The sequence below is a fragment of the Loxodonta africana genome, chromosome 17 (genome assembly GCF_030014295.1).
Source record: "Loxodonta africana isolate mLoxAfr1 chromosome 17, mLoxAfr1.hap2, whole genome shotgun sequence".
Taxonomy (NCBI): domain Eukaryota; kingdom Metazoa; phylum Chordata; class Mammalia; order Proboscidea; family Elephantidae; genus Loxodonta; species Loxodonta africana.
Window position 1 is genome coordinate 59,684,372 of NC_087358.1, and position 19,348 is coordinate 59,703,719.

Consider the following 19,348-nt stretch of genomic DNA (forward strand, 5'->3'; position numbering starts at 1 on the left):
CCAGCATTTTTTTTTTCTGGTGGGGGCAAACTGAGAGGTAGAGTGGAAAGCTGTGAGTGTGAGATAAATTCCATAATAAGGTTTTAAAAAAAACCTTGGAGTATGTGTGAATAACTTAAAATATAAGAATCAGCACAAAGCCAATTCTTATGAGGTGGAGGTTAGATATATCCCAGATTTCCACATTGTTCAAGCTGCTGTACCACTTCATCTCTGACACCCATCATTCTCTCCCCTCCGCACTCTTCCCACTCTCTTCCCCCCGATTTGGGTTTGGCGGTTTGCTACAACATCTCACAGAGCTCACAAACTCTACTTACAGTTAAGTGATTTATTAAGGAACGGGGTATAACTCAGGAATCAGGATCAGGAAGCATGCAGTCAGAGTCTCCCTTCTTCAGTGTAGGACAGCTCTTTTAGCTCCTCTCAGTCCCTTGAGGACAGGCTCCTCTCAGCCTCCTCAGGATAGGCTCCTTTGTTGATAGGCCAGAGACACTTCATTTACATGGTAGGCATGACTGGGGTACAACTCACCACATTTGCATAGCCTGTTGACCAGTCCCTGCAAGGTGCGTACCAATCACAGGGCAAGCTGCAGCCCAAGACCAGACAAAAGTATCAAACCAAGTTGTTTATACTTTACCCAAATGTCAGTCAACCTGTTTGGGATAGAAAATTAGGGCAAAGGTAACTCCTCAGGGGTTAGAGGGAAAATCTCTCAAGCTGTTTTTCCAAAGAACCAACAGGAAAGGCTACATAAAGGAACTAATTTCACCACACGGTATTTTGAAGTATTGAGAAACAAGTTAAATTTCAATATTAAGTAAAACATATCTAGGTAGATAGGTATTTGAAGTAGATATAACTTTACTTTTGTTGGTGAGTTTTGAGGGAATTTTAAGTTTGTATGTTTTTAAAGGAGCAATTTTGTTAATTTTTTTTGGTTTTTTTCCTGATGTTTACATAAATAGTCTTCTTATACAGGAGAATACTATTAAATATTCTCTGATTTTATAAAGCTTTATAATAAATTTCTGTAAAATATATTTATAGCTCATTTGAATTACCATATTTTATGCAGATAGCACATAGCTTCTATGTTTGTTTGCCAACTGTGCCCTCTCCCTGTAAGGAATTTTCATAAGCACACTATGCTAATTTTCTTTTTTTTTTTACAGTGTCGTGTAGAAACAAAAAATTGGCATAGCAGTGCTTATGAAAATACCTTGTGGGGGGAAGGTGCAGTTGGCAAACATACATAGAAGGCATGAATTATTTGTGTAAAAATGCAGTGTATTTTTCTTAAGGTTAGTATTGAGCTTTGTTTGTTATTACTTGTTTGAATATAGGCTTGCTGTTATGTTACAGTAACTTGCTAAGATGGCATTCATCTGCTTGTACTGATTAGTATTTTCAAAAAATTCAACCAATCTTGAGTGTTTTGTATTTCCAATTATCTCTTAATGTTGCATTTGTATACAAAATCACGATATGATTATTATATTTGGGCGAATATGATAGCTGCTATTGAGTTTCAGAAATTGGAGCTTCTGTGTTAGTTTCCAAAGTATATAGAAGAAAAAAATACAAATCTTATTTTGGGTATGTGCATAACTATTACTTGTTTCAGAAATGTGAAAATCACAATATTGACAGCTGTGGTATAAAAAAAAAAAAAATTTTTTTTTTTTTTTTGGTATAGCATAATAAAAATACTTGTTCCTTTTATTAATTTTCATTTAGATTCTGAACTTTCAACTCTGTGTCCTTGTTTTTAGGTTTTTATCCTTCTGTCATAGGTCTTTATAGTTTTTTTTTTTCTTTTAATATTTTTTCTATTTCTTTTCACTCACCTTTGTTCAGCAATTTTTTGTTTTAGGAAAATTAGAAAATTATTAATTACAGAACTAGAATAAAACTAAAGATTTTTTTATGCAGTTAAAAGTCTATTTTAAGTCTTTAAACAGTTCAGGCTGCTTTGTACACCATAGGGATTCCAAGATCTTTCATGCTTTTCTGAAATAAATCATTTTTACTGATGATAATGGTAAGTATATATCTTTATTTTATGTGGATATCACCTCTAAATGAATAATTTCTTTTATAAAAATTAGCACAAACCTGGTTCCTGTGAAGCAGAGGTTAAAGATGTCCCAAGTGTTCCACTTTTCCAAACTGCTGTCCTACTCCATCTCTAACATCAACTACTCCTTCTCTATCAGTACTCTCCTTCCCATCTTTGGGTTCCATAATTTGCTGCAGCGTCTCACAGAACTCACTAACCATATCAGGGAAGTGGTGCATGTGATTGTGGAGGCTGGCAAGTCCCAAATCCATGGGTCAGATATGGGATTCTCCTGACTCATCTGGCCACAGAGGCCAACGAACCAAATCCGCAGGCCAAATGGTAGGCTTTTGGCTCACAAGACTGCAGTACCTGGTGAATCAGGTCAGATGATAGGCTACTGGCCAACGGGCCTGTGGAAGCTGGCAAATCTCAAAATAGGCAAGTCAAATGTCAGGCTGCTGGCTCAAGTCCCAAGAATCTGAGGTTAGACAGTGATGAGCCAGATACAGGCTTCAGATGCAGAGAGAGAGAAAGCCCCACCAGAACACCTACTTAGATTAGATGTAGGCCACGCCCCAGCAAAGGGCATGAGTTAAGTAAGGGTGGAACTTGAGTCACACCTTCCTACAAGGCTGTGACTCAAGATACACCCTACAGTCATCATTCCTTATTAACATATACCTGTTACCCATTGCTGTTGAATCAGTTTCAACTGAGGTTAGGATTTATAACATATAAAATGGAGGATACTTAGAATAATTACATTAGATCACAAAATGGAGGACAGCCAATATTGAGGATATGGAGGATCATGGGCTAGCCAAGCAGACATACAACACCAGCCACCACTCCTTGTTAAGGTTTCACACATCTTAATTACATGGTCTCACCCAATCATTGTGTGGGAGCCACAAAGACTAAAAAAAATCACCTTAAAATATTCCAGTCTTTTATTTGTTTTTTTCCTCTTGTCAGTAATTAAAAAAAAAAAAAAAAAGACTAGCCCTACTTTTAAAAAATGGCTGCTACACTTAAAGTGTGAAGATGTTTTCTTCTGAGATGTCATTTGTCTTGTACTGAATCTCTTACATACTGTGTTAAATTAGTCTTTTTTGCAGGTAGATCCTTTTGATTCTCTTGTTGACTTGTTCACAGTTTTATGAAATACACATTTCTTCTAAGTAAACAAAGAACCTTACCTAGTAGTCATTTAGATTGGTCTTGGTCTCAGGATCCTGCTGTTTTAGTGATGGATTTTTTATATTAAAATAGTCTGTTCCAGAACTTGGCATATCAAGATTATAGATTTTCTTTCTTAAGTCAAAACTAGAAAGAACCAGACAACCAATGTTGTATTCACAGCATCTCTAGAAGTTTCATAAGAGAGGAAGGTTTTATATGCGTGATAGCTCGGTGGTGTTATAAACCATAATTCCAACAAATGATTTCTGTAATGCTCATAGGTAAACTGTCTAGTGGGCAGCAAACCAAATGTTTGACCAGCTGTTTCATATGGCACACATCTGTTTGTGGATAAGTCAGAAGATATTGTTACAAAATCATAAAAACCTTTATTAAACAAAAATATCAAAATGTGAAGCTATAGCTTTGTAACATATCCTCCATCCAGGTCTATACACTTCTGAAGGCAGTGTTTCCATTTCTGTAACCCTTCCCCAAAGAATCTGCGATTTCCACCATGTCAAAACGGCAGTTGTGGCATCCTTGAGAGACTCAAATCATGTTCCTTTTCAATGTTCTTTGAGTTTTGGGAACAAAAAGAAGTCTGAAGGGGCAAAATCAGGTCTGTAGGGTGGATGGGGTAAGGTTTCCCAATGAAAACCCCCTTGCTACCCTCACAGAATAAGCAGGTGCGTTGTGATGGAAAAAAATTCCTTGGCGCAACTTTTCTGGCCTTTTTCTCACCAATGCAATTTTCAGTTTTCTTAAAACTTCTTTATAATAAGCTGCCATGATCATCCTGTGTCCTACGAGAAAATCTATCAAGATTACCTCTTTGGAATCTCAAAAAACAGTTGCCATAACCTTCTGAGCAGTCTTCCCTTTATTGGCTGGCTCATCTTTGAGGTCTTCCCAACCTTCCTGAAAACAATTGATCCATCTAAAAACTTTTGTTCTATGTGGGGCAGCATTCCCATAAACTTGTTGCACAGCTTCAGTGACTTGAGAAGGTGTCCACTTGAGCTTTTTAAAAAAAAATTTTTTTTTAATAATTTTTATTGTGCTTTAAGTGAAAGTTTACAAATCAAGTCAGTCTGTCTCATATAAACTTATATACACCTTACTACATACTCCTATTTACTCTCCCCCTAATGAGTCAGCCTGCTCCCTCCTTCCAGTCCCTCCTTTTATGACTGTTTTGCCAGTTTCTAACCCTCTCTACCCTCCCATCTCCCCTCCAGACAGGAGATGCCAACACAGTCTCAAGTGTCCATCTGATACAAGTAGCTCACTCTTCGTCAGCATCTCTCTCCAACCCATTGCCCAGTCCCTTCCATGTCTGATGAGTTGTCTTCGGGAATGGTTCCTGTCCTGGGCCAATAGAAGGTCTGGGGACCATGACCTCCGGGATTCCTCTAGTCTCAGTCAGACCATTAAGTATGTCTTATTTTATGAGAATTTGGGGTCTGTGTCCCACTGTTCTCTTGCTCCCTCAGGGATTCTCCGTTGTGCTTCTGTCAGGGCAGTCATTGGTTGTGGCCAGGCAACATCTAGTTCTTCTGGTCTCAGGATGATGTAAGTCTCTAGTTCATGTGGCCCTTTCTGTCTCTTGGGCTCATAGTTATTGTGTGACCTTGGTGTTCTTCATTCTCCTTTGATTTTTAAAAAAATTTGATATTAGTCTTAACCTCAAAAAAAATTTTTTTTTTCATGGTGCAAAAAGTATCCCTTTTTTTTTTTTTTTGAAGGCACCCTAATGAGACTAAGACAAGTGTATTCCTGAGAGAGCTTGTCTACAGCCATCAGCAGATAGCAGAGACGTGTTTAAGCACGTTTTGTTTGAAATAAACCCATGCGTGTATGAACTGGAACCCTAGTAACAATACTTTTTGACTTACCCTCCTGTTAACTTTTCAGATTGGTAGTATTTACAAGGAATTTTATCATCTCACTTCTCCATTTTCTGTTGGCATGTGTATAGATAGGTTTGTAGAATTGCCCTGTCAGCTTCAGATATCTCAGATAGTAAAAGTGCTTGGCAATTTGGTATAGAAATTTTAAGACAATTTTTCATCACAAAAATGCTGCCACTATAAAATAAAAAATTTGGAATATAGAGGAAAGATCTAAAAATGGGGAAAACAGAAACAAAACCCAATTCTAAACTGTCACATAAATACACATTCTAAGAGTGTTTTTAGTATAAATCCTTTCAGTGTTTGTTTTTCCTGTGAATTTATTTGTGGTCCATATGTAGTCATTTTGACCATAAAATTTTGTTTTTCTGTTTTTTCTTGCAATTTCATAAGCGTTGAATACTGTATTGTATAGTCTTCATCATCTTCCTTTTTAATGACTGCACAGCCTCCTATCAAAACCATGTCTCCATTGTTGGACTTTTCCAAGTTTTCAGTGTTAAAAAATATTATAAATATCTTTGTACTCAGAGCTTTGACTACTGTTTCCCTCTCATAAATTGTCAAAATGGGGAATGGATAAAAGGTAGCAACATTTTTGTGGTTAAAAGTTTGGCTACTAACCAAAAGGTTGGCAGTTTGAATCCACCAGCTACTCCCTGGAAACCCTATGGGGCAGTTCTTCTGTGCCCTATAGGGTTGCTATGAGTTGGAATCGACTCCACGGCAACGGGTTGACAAACTGATGAATTGGTTTCCATAAATTTGTAGACCGATTTATATTGCCACTAGCAATGTGTGTGAAAGGTTCACTGTACCCTCACCAGGGTTGGGTACTGTTAAAGATTTTCTCATCTGTTAGCCTTTCTATGGAGATTTATTTTTCTTAACATGAAGAGGCTAAAAATTAAACTGGATTTGTTGATGTTTATTTCTTTTGGGGAAATTCATCTATTGTTTCTAAGTTGGGAACTTTTTTTTTCCCCTAGAGTAATGCTTCTCAATGGGAAGTGGGGAGGATTTTGTCCCCTAGGAGACATTTGGTTACGTGTGGAGGTACTTAATTGTCATCACTGGGGATATGCAACAGACATCTAAGGAGTTGAGGCTGGGGATGTTACTACATAGCTTAAAATACACAAGATAGCCTTCCACAACAAAGTATTCCACTGTTGATATGTTGGGCTAGATAATTCTGTGTTGTAGGGCACCATCTTGTGCACTGTAGGATGTTCAGCAGCATCCCTGGCCTCTACCTACTAGATGCTTGTAGAATCCTCCCGAGTTTTTTTTTTTTTCCTGAAAGCTTTATTGAGGTAATTCACATACCACACAATTCACCCAATTAAAGTGTACAGTTCAGTAGTTTTTAGTATATTTACAGAGTTATTTACAGAGTTATGCAACCCTCACAACAATTTTCTTTTCATTAAGAACGATTTTTTTTTTATTGAGCTTCAAGTGAACGTTTACAAATCAAGTCAGACTGTCACATATAAGTTTATATACACCTTACTCCGTACTCCCACCTGCTCTCTCCCTAATGAGTCAGCCCTTACAGTCTCTCCTTTCGTGACAATTTTGCCAGCTTCCAACTCTCTCTATCCTCCCATCCCCCCTCCAGACAGGAGATGCCAACACAGTCTCAAGTATCCACCTGATACAAGTAGCTCACTTTTCATCAGCATCTCTCTCCCACCCACTGTCCAGTCCCTTTCATGTCTGATGAGTTGTCTTCGGGAATGGTTCCTGTCCTGGGCCAACAGAAGGTCTGGGGACCATGGCCGCCGGGATTCCTCTAGTCTCAGTCAGACCATTAAGTATGGTCTTTTTGTGAGAATTTGGGGTCTGCATCCCACTGATCTCCTGCTCCCTCAGGGGTTCTCTGTTGTGCTCCCTGTCAGGGCAGTCATCGATTGTGGCTGTGCACCAACTAGTTCTTCTGGTCTCAGGATGATGTAGGTCTCTGGTTCATGTGGCCCTTTCTGTCTCTTGGGCTTATAATTAACTTGTGACCTTGGTGTTCTTCATTCTCCTTTGATCCAGGTGGGTTGAGACCAATTGATGCATCTTAGATGGCCGCTTGTTAGCATTTAAGACCCCAGATGCCAGATTTCAAAGTGGGATGCAGAATGTTTTCATAATAGAATCATTTTGCCAACAGACTTAGAAGTCCCCTTAAACCATGTTCCCCAAACCCCCGCCCTTGCTCCGCTGACCTTTGAAGCATTCAGTTTATCCAGGAAGCTTCTTTGCTTTTGGTCCAGTCCAGTTGAGCTGACCTTCCATGTATTGAGTATGGTCCTTCCCTTCACCTAAAGCAGTTCTTATCTACTAATTAATCAGTAAAAAAACCCACTCCCACCCTCCCTCCCTCCCCGCCTCATAACCACAAAAGTATGTGTTCTTCTCAGTTTATACTATTTCTCAAGATCTTATAATAGTGGTCTTATACAATATTTGTCCTTTTGCCTCTGACTAATTTAGCTCAGCATAATGCCTTCCAGGTCCCTCCATGTTATGAAATGTTTCACAGATTCGTCACTGTTCTTTATCGATGCGTAGTATTCCATTGTGTGACTGTACCACAATTTATTTAACCATTCATCCGTTGATGGACACCTTGGTTGCTTCCAGCTTTTTGCTATTGTAAACAGTGCTGCAATAAACATGGGTGTGCATATATTTGTTCGTGTGAAGGCTCTTATTTCTCTAGGGTATATTCCGAGGAGTGGGATTTCTGGGTTGTATGGTAGTTCTATTTCTAACTGTTTAAGATAATGCCAGATAGATTTCCAAAGTGGTTGTACCATTTTACATTCCCACCAGCAGTGTCTAAGAGTTCCAGTCTCTCTGCAGCCTCTCCAATATTTATTATTTTGTGTTTTTTGGATTAATGCCAGCCTTATTGAAGTAAGATGGAATCTCATCGTAGTTTTAATTTGCATTTCTCTAATGGCTAATGATCGAGAGCATTTTCTCATGTATCTCTTAGCTGCCTGAATATCTTCTTTAGTGAAGTGCGTGTTCATATCCTCTGCCCACTTCTTGATTGGGTTGTTTGTCTTTTTGTGGTTGAGTTTTGACAGAATCATATAGATTTTAGAGATCAGGCGCTGGTCGGAGATGTCATAGCTGAAAATTCTTTCCCAGTCTGTACGTGGTCTTTTTACTCTTTTGGTGAAATCTTCAGATGAGCATAGGTGTTTGATTTTTAGGAGCTCCCAGTTATCTGGTTTCTCTTCGTCATTTTTGGTAATGTTTTGTATTCTGTTTATGCGTTGTATTAGGGCTCCTAAGGTTGTCCCTATTTTTTCTTCTGTGATCTTTATCGTTTTAGTCTTTATGTTTAGGTCTTTGATCCACTTGGAGTTAGTTTTTGTGCGTGGTGTGAGGTATGGGTCCTGTTTCATTTTTTTGCAAATGGATATCCAGTTATGCCAGCACCATTTGTTAAAAAGACTATCTTTTCCCCAACAACAATCAATTTTAGAAAATTTTCATTACCCCCAAAAGAAACCACATACTTTTTAGCTGTCTCCCCCAATCCACCCATTTGTCCCAGACCTAGGCAACCACAGGTCTGCATTCTGTCTCTATGGATTTGCCTATTGCGAACATTTCATGTAAATGGAATCCTATGATATGTGACCTTTTTTGTCTCGCTTCTCTTTACCTCTTTGAAGTGTTAAAAAGCAAAAATGTCTCTTTAAGGACTAAGGTGTGCCTGACTCAGCCATGGTGTTTTTAATTGCCTTATATGCATGCGAAAGCTGGACAATGCATAAAGAAAAATTGACGCTTTTGAATTATGGTGTTGGCAAAGAATATCGAATATACCATGGACTGCCAGAAGAACAAACGAACCTCTCTTGAAAGAAGTACAGCCAGAATGCTCCTTAGAAGCAAGGATGGCAAGACTACATCTCACGTACTTTGGACATGTTATCAGGAGGGATCGGTCACTGGAGAAGGACATCATGCCTGGTAAACTAGAGGGCTAGCGAAAAAGAAGACGACTCTCAACAAGGTGGATTGACACAGTGAGCTCAAGCATAACAATGATTATGAGGATGACACAGGACCTGGCAGTGTTTCCTTCTGTTGTACACGGGGTTGCTATGAGTGGGAACCGACTCGACAGCACCTAACAACAACAGCAGTGTTTTTAAGTTACATCCACACTGTAGCATGTGTCAGAACTTTATTCCTTTTTATGACTGAATAACATTCCATTGTATGGCTATGCCATGTCTGTTTCTCATCAGACATTTGGGCTGTTTCTACCTTTTGACTGTTGTCAATAGTGCTGCTATGAACGTTGGTGTTTTTGTGTGGGCATATGTTTTCTTGAGTAGATACCTAAGAATGAAATTGCTAGGACTTCACCAGTAGTTCCGTGGAAACCCTATGGGGCAGTTCTATTCTGTGCTATAGGGTGGCTATGAGTTGGAATCAACTCAACCACAACAGGTTTGGGTTTTTTTTTTTTTTTTGTATGGTAATGCTATGTTTATCTTTTTGAGGAACTGCCAGACTGTCTTCCAGATGTACCATTTTACATTCCCAACAGCGGTGTATGAGGGTTCCAGTTTCTCCATATCCTCACCAATACTTCTTATTGGACTTTTTCACGCTAGACATCCTAGTGTGGGTTCGAAGTGGTAACTTGTTGAGGTTTTGATTTGCATTTCCCTGATGATTAATGAAATTGAGCATCTTTTCATGTGCTTATTGGCCATTTGTATATTATCTTTGGAGATATGTCTTTTCAGATCCTTTGCTCATTTTTAAATTGAGTTGTCTTTTTTTTGGGATTTTGACATCTATAATTCATAAGAGATAATGGTCTGTTATACTTTTTTTTGTGATGTCTCCCTCTTTCATTTTTGATTTTAGTAATTTGAGTCTTCTGTTTATTTTTTGTTCAGTCTAGCTATCAGTTTATCCATTTTATTTATCTGTTCAGATAACCAAGTTTTGGTTTTATTGAGTTTATTCTATTATTTTAATCCCCTATTTCATTAATTTGTGCTATAATATTTATTATTTTCTTCCATTTATTTCCTTTAGGTTTACTTTGCTCTTTTTCTGGTATGTTAAGATGGAAGATAAGGTTATTCATTTGAGATTTTTTCTTTTTTAATGTAGGCATTTACAACTCTAAATTTTCTTCTACATTCTGCTTCAACTGCATTCCATACATTTTGGTAATCCTCTACTTTTTCAACAAAGAATATCTCTAAACATTGCCGAATAACCCTCACAGGGCAAAATTACCCCCAGTTGAGAACCATTGCTCTTAAAGGTTTGATAAATATTTGCCAACTAAGGGCCAGGGTGATGAACATCTCAACTGTCTTTTCTTCCCTGATACAGCCAGTCATCTAAAAATGATTTATTGGTAAATAATCTTTTATTTACCCCTTAATATTATGGGGAAGCGCTGTGGTATAATGGTTAAGAACTTAGCCTCTGAAGTTGATTCTCCACTCTCTCCTGCTTCCTAACTGGTGATTTAGTGATTACTTTTATGTAAGATAGGAATAAATAGAAGAAGCTATCTCATGGGGTTATTATGAGGGTTAAACAAGGTAATTCTTGTAAGTATTTTAACATATTGCCTGGTGCATAGTAAGGAGCTGTGGTGGTGGTGATGGTGCTGTAGGTGATTTGATGGTGATGGTATTTTCTCTTTTATCATGTTTCTTTTCTGTATACAACAGGACCTTCTGGGAGCGGCTTGTTCTAATGCATGATAAGCTGCATGAGAGTCTGAGACATAGGTGGTTATTGCATGAATGACTGAATCTGTTCTTGTGCCCATACTGCCCTTTCAGTTATGACAGTTTATGGCACTGCTTTAACGAGCCTTTAATATAGTGGACAGTCAGCAAATATTTCTTTGCCCATTCTGTTAGAAAATGGTGAAAATAACCCTCCAGATTTACATGCTGTGAATTTGCTGTTAGAAGAAGCATTTTTTATGTTGTTCTATGTTTAAATGTTAACTTCTCTATATGCCCTATAGATGCGAGGGGTGGACTTCATGCCATGTGAGAAGTGGATTTGATGATGTTGAGATAGGTTTTCCTTTTTTGTGTTGTTGAACAGATTACTCTAAAAATTCACTTGCGTATACTATTTATCTGGCTTGACTAGATGTTATTTGATAGACATCAGTGTTAAGTGAAAGGTATCATGTAATAGAACCTAAGGTTTTGGGGTTACCAGCCTCTTTGAGAAGTTGGAGTATGACTATGTGCTTTATACTTATTTACTTGTATAAATTATGTCTAGCACCTTAATTCTGGTGTGCTAGAAAACCTTTTAAGAATTTCATTGACCTAAACCCAAAACACCCACTGCCATTGAGTCGATTCTGACCCGTGGTGACCCCATAGGACAGAGTAGAACTGTCCCATAGAGTTTCCGAGGAGCACCCGGCAGATTCTTTTTGTAAAAATATGTATTTTAATTTAAAAATAATTGTTTATTTCTAAGCTAATTATTGTATACTTATAAATATTCCATAATTCAAAGATAGGTTCACTTTTACATAGTAAAGATTTTTAATCTCAAATTTATGCAAAAGTCTAGGTTAATCTGGTATGTTTAAAATTTTTTATCTTACATATTTTTATTAGTGATTTTTGGTCTCAACAGCATTGTAATAAAATGCTGTAAATACATATAAAATAACTGAGTCTTCTATATTCTGGGGATCATAGGGCAAATAATTTCTTAAGTCAATTTGCTAGATAATTTTTCTTCGAAAGGTGATTTTATGTTGAATGAGCCTTGCTTTCATATTACTAATGTTGGGGAGCATTTAAAAATACTAAACAGTCTGCATAAATTGAAAGAAGTTGAACTCTACACAAATATATCTTTAAATCAGAATTGATTATATTTAGCCCTGATTTCTTGAAGCCTACTGATATCTATCAAGTATGTCTTAGTATGATTAAGACTGAAGGACTATTTTTAAGTTGTAATTAACCTGTCAACTATGTGTTGATTTTATTATTGGTAGATGAATTAGTTATTCTTATTTATTGCACTTTTGTACTCAAATAAGTAAAAATGTATTTCTCTCTAAAACTATATGAACATGTCCCTGGTGATAACAAACTAAATCAGGTAATCTCAGATCATGGATTATATACCATATCCTTTATTTCTGAAAATGTCGACACTAACGGAGCATTTCTATGAATAGATTATTTTCCTAAAGATTTCTCTAGTAAGCTATGAAACTAAATATTTAATCCCAGATTGCACTTTAAATGACTTTCCACTTTTATTAATATTATATTTAGAGAAAAATAACTGTGGTAGAAACAGTGATAGTCAAACTAAATCATACAGCACAATACTAGAAGCTGAAATCCTGTTTCAGAATATCTTTCTTTGGGGAATGGCCACATTAGAAAGGAGCTATAGCTTGCTAAATGTTGTCAGGTTTTTAAAATTCAGCATATCATTTTATCTTTACTGCATTTATCATAGTACTGTTAAAAACATTGTCAGTTTCTTTTCAGCCAAGTTATATTTATGATATGTTTCTTTATTAACAGCTTGGTTATGATTGTTCAGTAATTTGGTAGCTTGCAAACTTAGTATCTTTTTTGAATTCTTTTTTTTTTTTAATGGCTGCAGCACTCCTAAAGCCATTTATCTGAAAAGCTACTGTTAGGAGAGAAAAATTGATGGTGTGTGATGCGTTTATTTCTCTCTCTTTTTTTTAAAACATGTTCTTAGTGTTCTATACTTGTTATTTTGCTGATTTTATCCATGAGAGAAATAGGTTTTTTTTTTTAAGACTGAAGATCTATATTTGCACAGAAAGATAAGTAGCGAAATCAGTTTTTATTTAATTTTGGTTTACCTGTCAGGGATACTATATATATATTTTTAGTGTCTTAAACGGAAATATTTTATGACTAAGGAAAGATGCAAATTAATTTTGAATCCTGTATTTTCACTTAACAGAGAAAAGTACTTCCTAGTGTTCCTCTCTAGTCGTTCATTTGTGAGTGTCAGACTCTTGAGTATAGACCTTGAGTGAGTCAGCACCCAGGTTTATGTAGATTGTGGCACAGGTGCATTTGATTCCATTGAAGCTGGACATCAGTGCACATGTGCTCAGTATGAGTAGCTTGAAACTACATGGAAATTGAGTCTTGAGTGAGACACTGGATGAGGTATCAGATGTCTTGAAAAAGAGTAAAAGGCTCCACAGCGGAAGGGAAGGTGGGCTGTTCCTCAGAAGACCTTTCTTGTGTCCAGTCTGTCCTTAGTATGAAAATATTCTAGGGTCCTCATTTAGTGAAAGAACACATGGTTCAGTATGTGCCCTTTAGAAGCTGGTGACAGTAGGCACAAGAAGTCACACAAACGACCTCTTGTTTAGTAAAGAAATAGAGAATTATCATGAACTTCATTGGAATATGTCTGTCAAAAGTACTGAATTATTTGGCTGTTGGCCCCTGAGAAAACCTGTCATTTGTCGATGGGGCAATCCTGGAATGTATATGTATCTGTATGGTTCTTCGTTTATCTTTTGTTAACTCAGGCCAGCTTTATAATTGAATTAACACCTGTTTACTGTCTAACTTCAATTGTGAAAATAAGTTAAAGGGAAAAAAGAAACTGAATAGCATTATAAAAATATTAGAATACTGTTGTCATTATTAAGTCTCTGGATGGTGCAGACGGTTAATGTGTTTAGCTGGTAACTGAAAGGTTAGAGGTTCAAGTACACCCAGAGGTGCCTTGGGAAAAAAAACAGGCGATCTCCTTCTGCAAAATCAGCTATTGAAAACCATGTGGAGCACAGTTTTACTCTGGTACACATGGGGTGCCATGAGTTGGAATTGACTGGATGGCAACTGGCAAATGATCATTGTAATAATTGCCTTCACAGCTGTGTTCCCGCAAAATGATTCTAAGTTAAAGTGCTTCATTTCATACTTACTTTTGAAAAATTATATTTCAGAAGGTGGAATAGGGAAATAGTTATCAAGGAAAGCAAGAGGTTGATTTGTCTGTCAGGCTAATACAAAGGAATTTTTTTCTTAGATGCCCTAATAGAGAATAAGGGCAGGGCTTACATTAAGACTCTTTGTGAGAACCCTGGACTTCTCACTCAAAGTAAAAGAATGAGTCAGCAATCCTATCTTAAAAAATTCCATAATTATTTGTAGCGGAAGTCCACAGCAGTCGTTTTATTGAGACATTGATCAACAATTAATGCTTATCATAATGATGTGCATGAAATAGTTTTTTTTTTTTTTAAGTTTTAAATTTTGGGAGAGGAAAGAAAATTCAAGTGTTTTTCTTATCTAGGGAGGTATGACAGTATATAGCACAATGTCTGCTAACATTCAGTTGTTAATCCCCTTCATGATTTTTGTCATATGTAGGTACCACCTTTATATTTTTCATTGAATTAGATTACTTTTTTTTTTTTTAGTGAGAATCATGGGTTTGTGTTAGTATATTTTTATAAAATATTTAAATAAAAATGTAACTTAAAAAAAAAACCAACTTGGTGAGCTAACTATAATCATCTCCTGTTCCACCATGGAACACACTTTAGGAAATACTGGCATAGTGAAAAGTACGTTGCTTTGGGATCAGCCTGGTTTGGAATCCTCATTTCCTTGCTTGATCAACTACTTTAATCTATTTCTGGATCCTGAAGACTGGGAAGATAATGGTTTGATGTGTGTTTAAATTAAATGATAAACTTTATAATGTACCTAGTTCAGGGAAGATGTTCAAGAAATGGTAATTACCTTATTATCTCACTACCTATACCCCACTTACCCCATAAACCAAGTGGAGGATAAAAGTTTATGACTCACTTTCTCTGACGTTGGATAACTTTAGCTCTGTAACTAGCCCCCTGGAAACCAAAATTATTATGAATTGTGCATTTATTGGAAGTTAATCCAGCAATTTCTCTCCTTGTTGATAAGTTATTGTGCTTAGTTTTCTAATTTGGTTGAAAAAAGAAGATAGTTTCACTGGTCTTAATGTTTCAGTAACGTTTTAAACCTGTGATTTTGTCCATATTGTGAAAAATGGTGTATCAGATGCTGTGTTGTAGAACTTTGTCTTTAAGGGTAATAAAGAATTCTTTTAACTCTTAAATAAGAAAAGCCGGCCAATGACAGTACTTTAGGAAATGATTGGTACTACTCACAGTATTTGTACCAGGTTAGATATTGTTAGGAAAATAAAGCTTCTTCAATCTCGATTAATATAACTGTGTTAGAAGAAAATATGTAAATCAGGAAAAAGTGGTTAAAGTTGGAAATTTTTCAGTTTGCAAAAATTTTTCGCTGTACAATTTAAGCTGTCCATTTTGAGCCTTTAAATTTTTAAGAGTTGTCTTAGATACCTAACTTAAATGGATTGATTTTCTTGATTTTAAAGCAACAGTAGCATATTGTTAAGAAGAAGAGTAACTCTTATATGTTAAAGTTTTACAAGAAAGGAGTCATATATACTTTCTAATTGGGATGTAAATATTTAATAAGCTTGAGTCATTTGAGTGCTTGTTTTACCTGTGTAAAAACTCTTTAGACTAACTTTCATAAACATTGGGGAATTAGGTCATTTACTCATTTACTGAGTTAGAGGTGATTATAATACAAGTTTTTGAGATTCAGGAAGTGTGCCTTATGAACCAGGAAGGCTGGCTAGTGTTCTTCATGGTTTTTTTTTTTTTAAGAAATTTCATTTGAACTTTCCATTATCTTAGCTTGATTTAGACTCTTGAGGTTAAAAAATCTATATTGATTTTCAGATGTTCAAATCTTATTTTGAAGTTCTGAAGCTAGAGATCTGTTTTATCCAGTAGTGTTTTTACTCCTTTCTGAAGAGCTATGTATAACTTCGGGGAAATAAAACTGATTTCTTTAAAAATCTGTTTCACCCAAGAGGTATAAAGGCTTATTTAAAAACTGCTCTAGCTGCAGTTTTTTGTAGTTGCCAGCAGATGGCATTTTAAGTTCATGAAAAAAAAAAAATTTTTTTTTTTTTTTTGAGGAAACTAAACACTGTATTTCCAAGCCTGGAAAAAATCGTTCAAGTGGCAGATACTCTAAGTGAGATCGGTGGTGGTAGTATTGGTCATGGTGAGTTAAAAAAAAATACTCTAAGTGAGATCGGTGGTGGTAGTATTGGTCATGGTAAGTTAAAAAAAAAAGTCTATTACCTTTAATTTTGCTTTACAGGAAAAATCTTCCTATAACATTTTAGATCAGCGGTTCTGAAGCCTTAGTGTGCATCGGCGTGACCTAGAGGGCTTGTTAAAAACAGATTGTTTTTAACAGATTGGCTCCAGAGTTTCTTATTCTGCTGGTCTGCTGGTCCGGGGTAGATAGCTGGTCTGGGGCAGGGCCCAAGAATTTGCATCTCTAACAAGTTCCTAGGTGATGTTAATTGTCTGGAGATCACATTTTCAGAACTACTATTATTAAACAATCTTTCCTTTAAGTGTTAATTATTAAAATAGTATGCCATTATTGTTGTATTGCTAAATCTAAAAAGTATGTACCCGTTTTCTTTTACCCTAATCCATTTCACCGTGTTTTTGTCCCCTAGATATATGTTTCAGTGTAGTCATATTGTGTCTTTTTTACCTACTGTTTTTTCTGTTTACACATTTTTCCCCACTGTTAATGTATAGTTCCCCCACTTTCTCCATTGCCTTTTTACTGTAACTATAGAGTGTTGCCATAGTGATGCAATATCTTTTCAGAAATGTAAGCTGAGAAGTGTTTTAATTTGGTCTTTTTTGTTTGTTTTTGTTTCCTTGACCAGTATCGATGTAATAACTGCCAGTGGCTTCCCGGACAGTAGCCCCTGTAACTTTGTGGGGTTGGTTCTAATTTTAATTCAAAATAATGCTAAATCTTACCACCTTGTATTAAGTGGAATGAATGGGGAGTTTTCTTTCATAATCATGTATACCAGAATCTCTTCAGGACTTTGTGATACGTGGCCTGCTCTTTGGAAGCAGTGAAACTATAATAAATTTAGATTTGTTTGTAAAGAAGCCGAGGGAAAAAAAGTAAATGTAATTGTTACTTTGAAAATGAAAATGCCTGAAGTTCCAGATTTTACAAAATATTAAACAGTATTTCAACCTGAATTTTGATAGTTGGTAAAAAAAAAAAAAAATTTTTTTTTTTTTTTGGTAGCTAAGTGAATTTTGGATAGTTGAGTCCTATTCAGATTTTTGTTTGTTTTTAATTGTTGTAAGTGTATATAAACACTACTTAGAGTCTTGAGGTTAAAAATTTATATTGATTTTCATGTTTTAGTTTGAATAAGTGCACATGAAGTCTCGTAGTATTCTTTTTAAAACATTTCATTTATGCTGTTAGGAAAAGAGACCTAAAAAGCTAGTTCTTGATTATCGGTAGCATAGAAATTAGACATAATGGATTATATTAACCCATGGGAAACCTGTAACTGTATTAAGTACAGATTCCAGTTTTCTGCCTTTTATTTACTAAGGCTGTTAACAGTAACAAGCAAAAGTAGTCATTTTAAATTTTACACTTTTTTCATTTCATTTTCATTTTTTATAGAAGTGCAACATAATGATTCATAAATTGAATAAGACCTCTTTGTTAATTTTGCTTGTTTATTTTTATAGTGTTGTAACAAATGCCTAAAAGCATTCAAAAAGGAGGTAACAGTTTATTTAATGGTATAATTCGTTTATAGCATTTGATACAGATTAAAGGTCATAATACAGAAAGAGCCCTGAAACAGATAGTTTTAGGACTTCTTGAGGAGACATTGGTTGGCTTTTCTTGTTTATCATACAACTCCTGCCCCCCACCCCCCCAAAAAGCAAAGCAAAACAAAATTACCGTAAGTTTCAAGAACTCTTCAGATTCTTTGGGAATTCACTTTGGGAATGTGTGTGTGTTTGTAAGTATGTTCTTTAATACCTCATAAAGGTGTTATAAAACTTTGTCCATCCTAAGCCTTTACTTTTTTTCCTTTCTTACATACTTTTTTCCTCCCCCAACTCATACCTCAATTTTGGTGTTCTTTTTTAAAGGCAGTTATGCTTCCCCAATTTTGATGTACTTGGCACATTTTCTAGGAGTTCCCGGTTGGTGGCAATGGTTAAGCACTTGCCTACTAGCCAAAAGGTTGGTGGTTCAAACCTACCCAGAGGCACATCAGATGATAGGCTTGGGGATCTGCTTCTGAAAGTTCACAGCTTTGAAAATCCTATGGAGCAGTTTTCCTCTGCACACATGGAGCCACCATGAGTCAGAATTGACTTGATGGCAGCTAACAACAGCAAAGTATGTTTTCCGTGGTCTGACTGGACTAATTTGTACACCACTTGGTGTCTTGTGTACTAAAACTGATTTGAGCAAGAGTTGCACTTTAGTAATAATTGTGCCATTGTTCCATTCACTGACTCGTATAGCTGAGTAGTTAAAAGCTGAACTCTGGAGACATGTTGCTTGGGTTTAAATTTTGGCTACCCACTGTGTACTTTTCAACTTATTTTTATTTTCCCATTGCCTGAAAAATGAAGTTAATGCACACCTCATAAGGTTGTTTGAAATAAGTTAATACAAATAAAGTACTTAGAACAGTGCCTAGAATAGTTAAGTGCCATATGTGTTTGATTATTATATAATTATTACTGTCATGGAGCCCTGATGGCGCAATGGTTAAGTGTTCGGCTGCTAACCAAGTGGTTGGCAGTTCATATCTACCAGTCCTAATCTCCCAGTTGCTGCTTGGAAACCCTGTGGAGGAATTCTACTCCGTTGGAATGAGTCAGAACCAACTTGACGGCAGTAGGTTTTGTGTGTGTATGTGTGTTATTTGTGTAGTATAGATAAAGCATTTGCCATGGTTATTAGCACATTATTGTTCATCGATTTGGTTTGTTCCTATTGCTTGTTGGCATTAGCAGCATCCCTTTTTTTTTTTTTTTCTTTTAACTTAAGAAGCTTTCATAATTATCACTTTACTCTGTGGGTACATGTGCATTTGTCAGGTACTTCTGTTGAAAGTTCTAGTGGTTGTCTTCACTGTTTACCTTTTTCATTTCAATAAATAAATTTTTTAGAAGTTCACAAATAAGATTTTTTTATTTGCCAACTTAGGCATTTAAAACTAATCA

At 36.1% G+C, this 19,348-nt stretch overlaps 1 protein-coding gene across 8 annotated transcripts in view; it reads left to right on the plus strand.

The window, feature by feature from the left end:
* The window catches only part of NAA16 (N-alpha-acetyltransferase 16, NatA auxiliary subunit), a 106,478-nt gene that overhangs the window by 61,729 nt on the left and 25,401 nt on the right, over positions 1 to 19,348 (plus strand). The gene's annotated exons all lie outside the window — the stretch shown is intronic.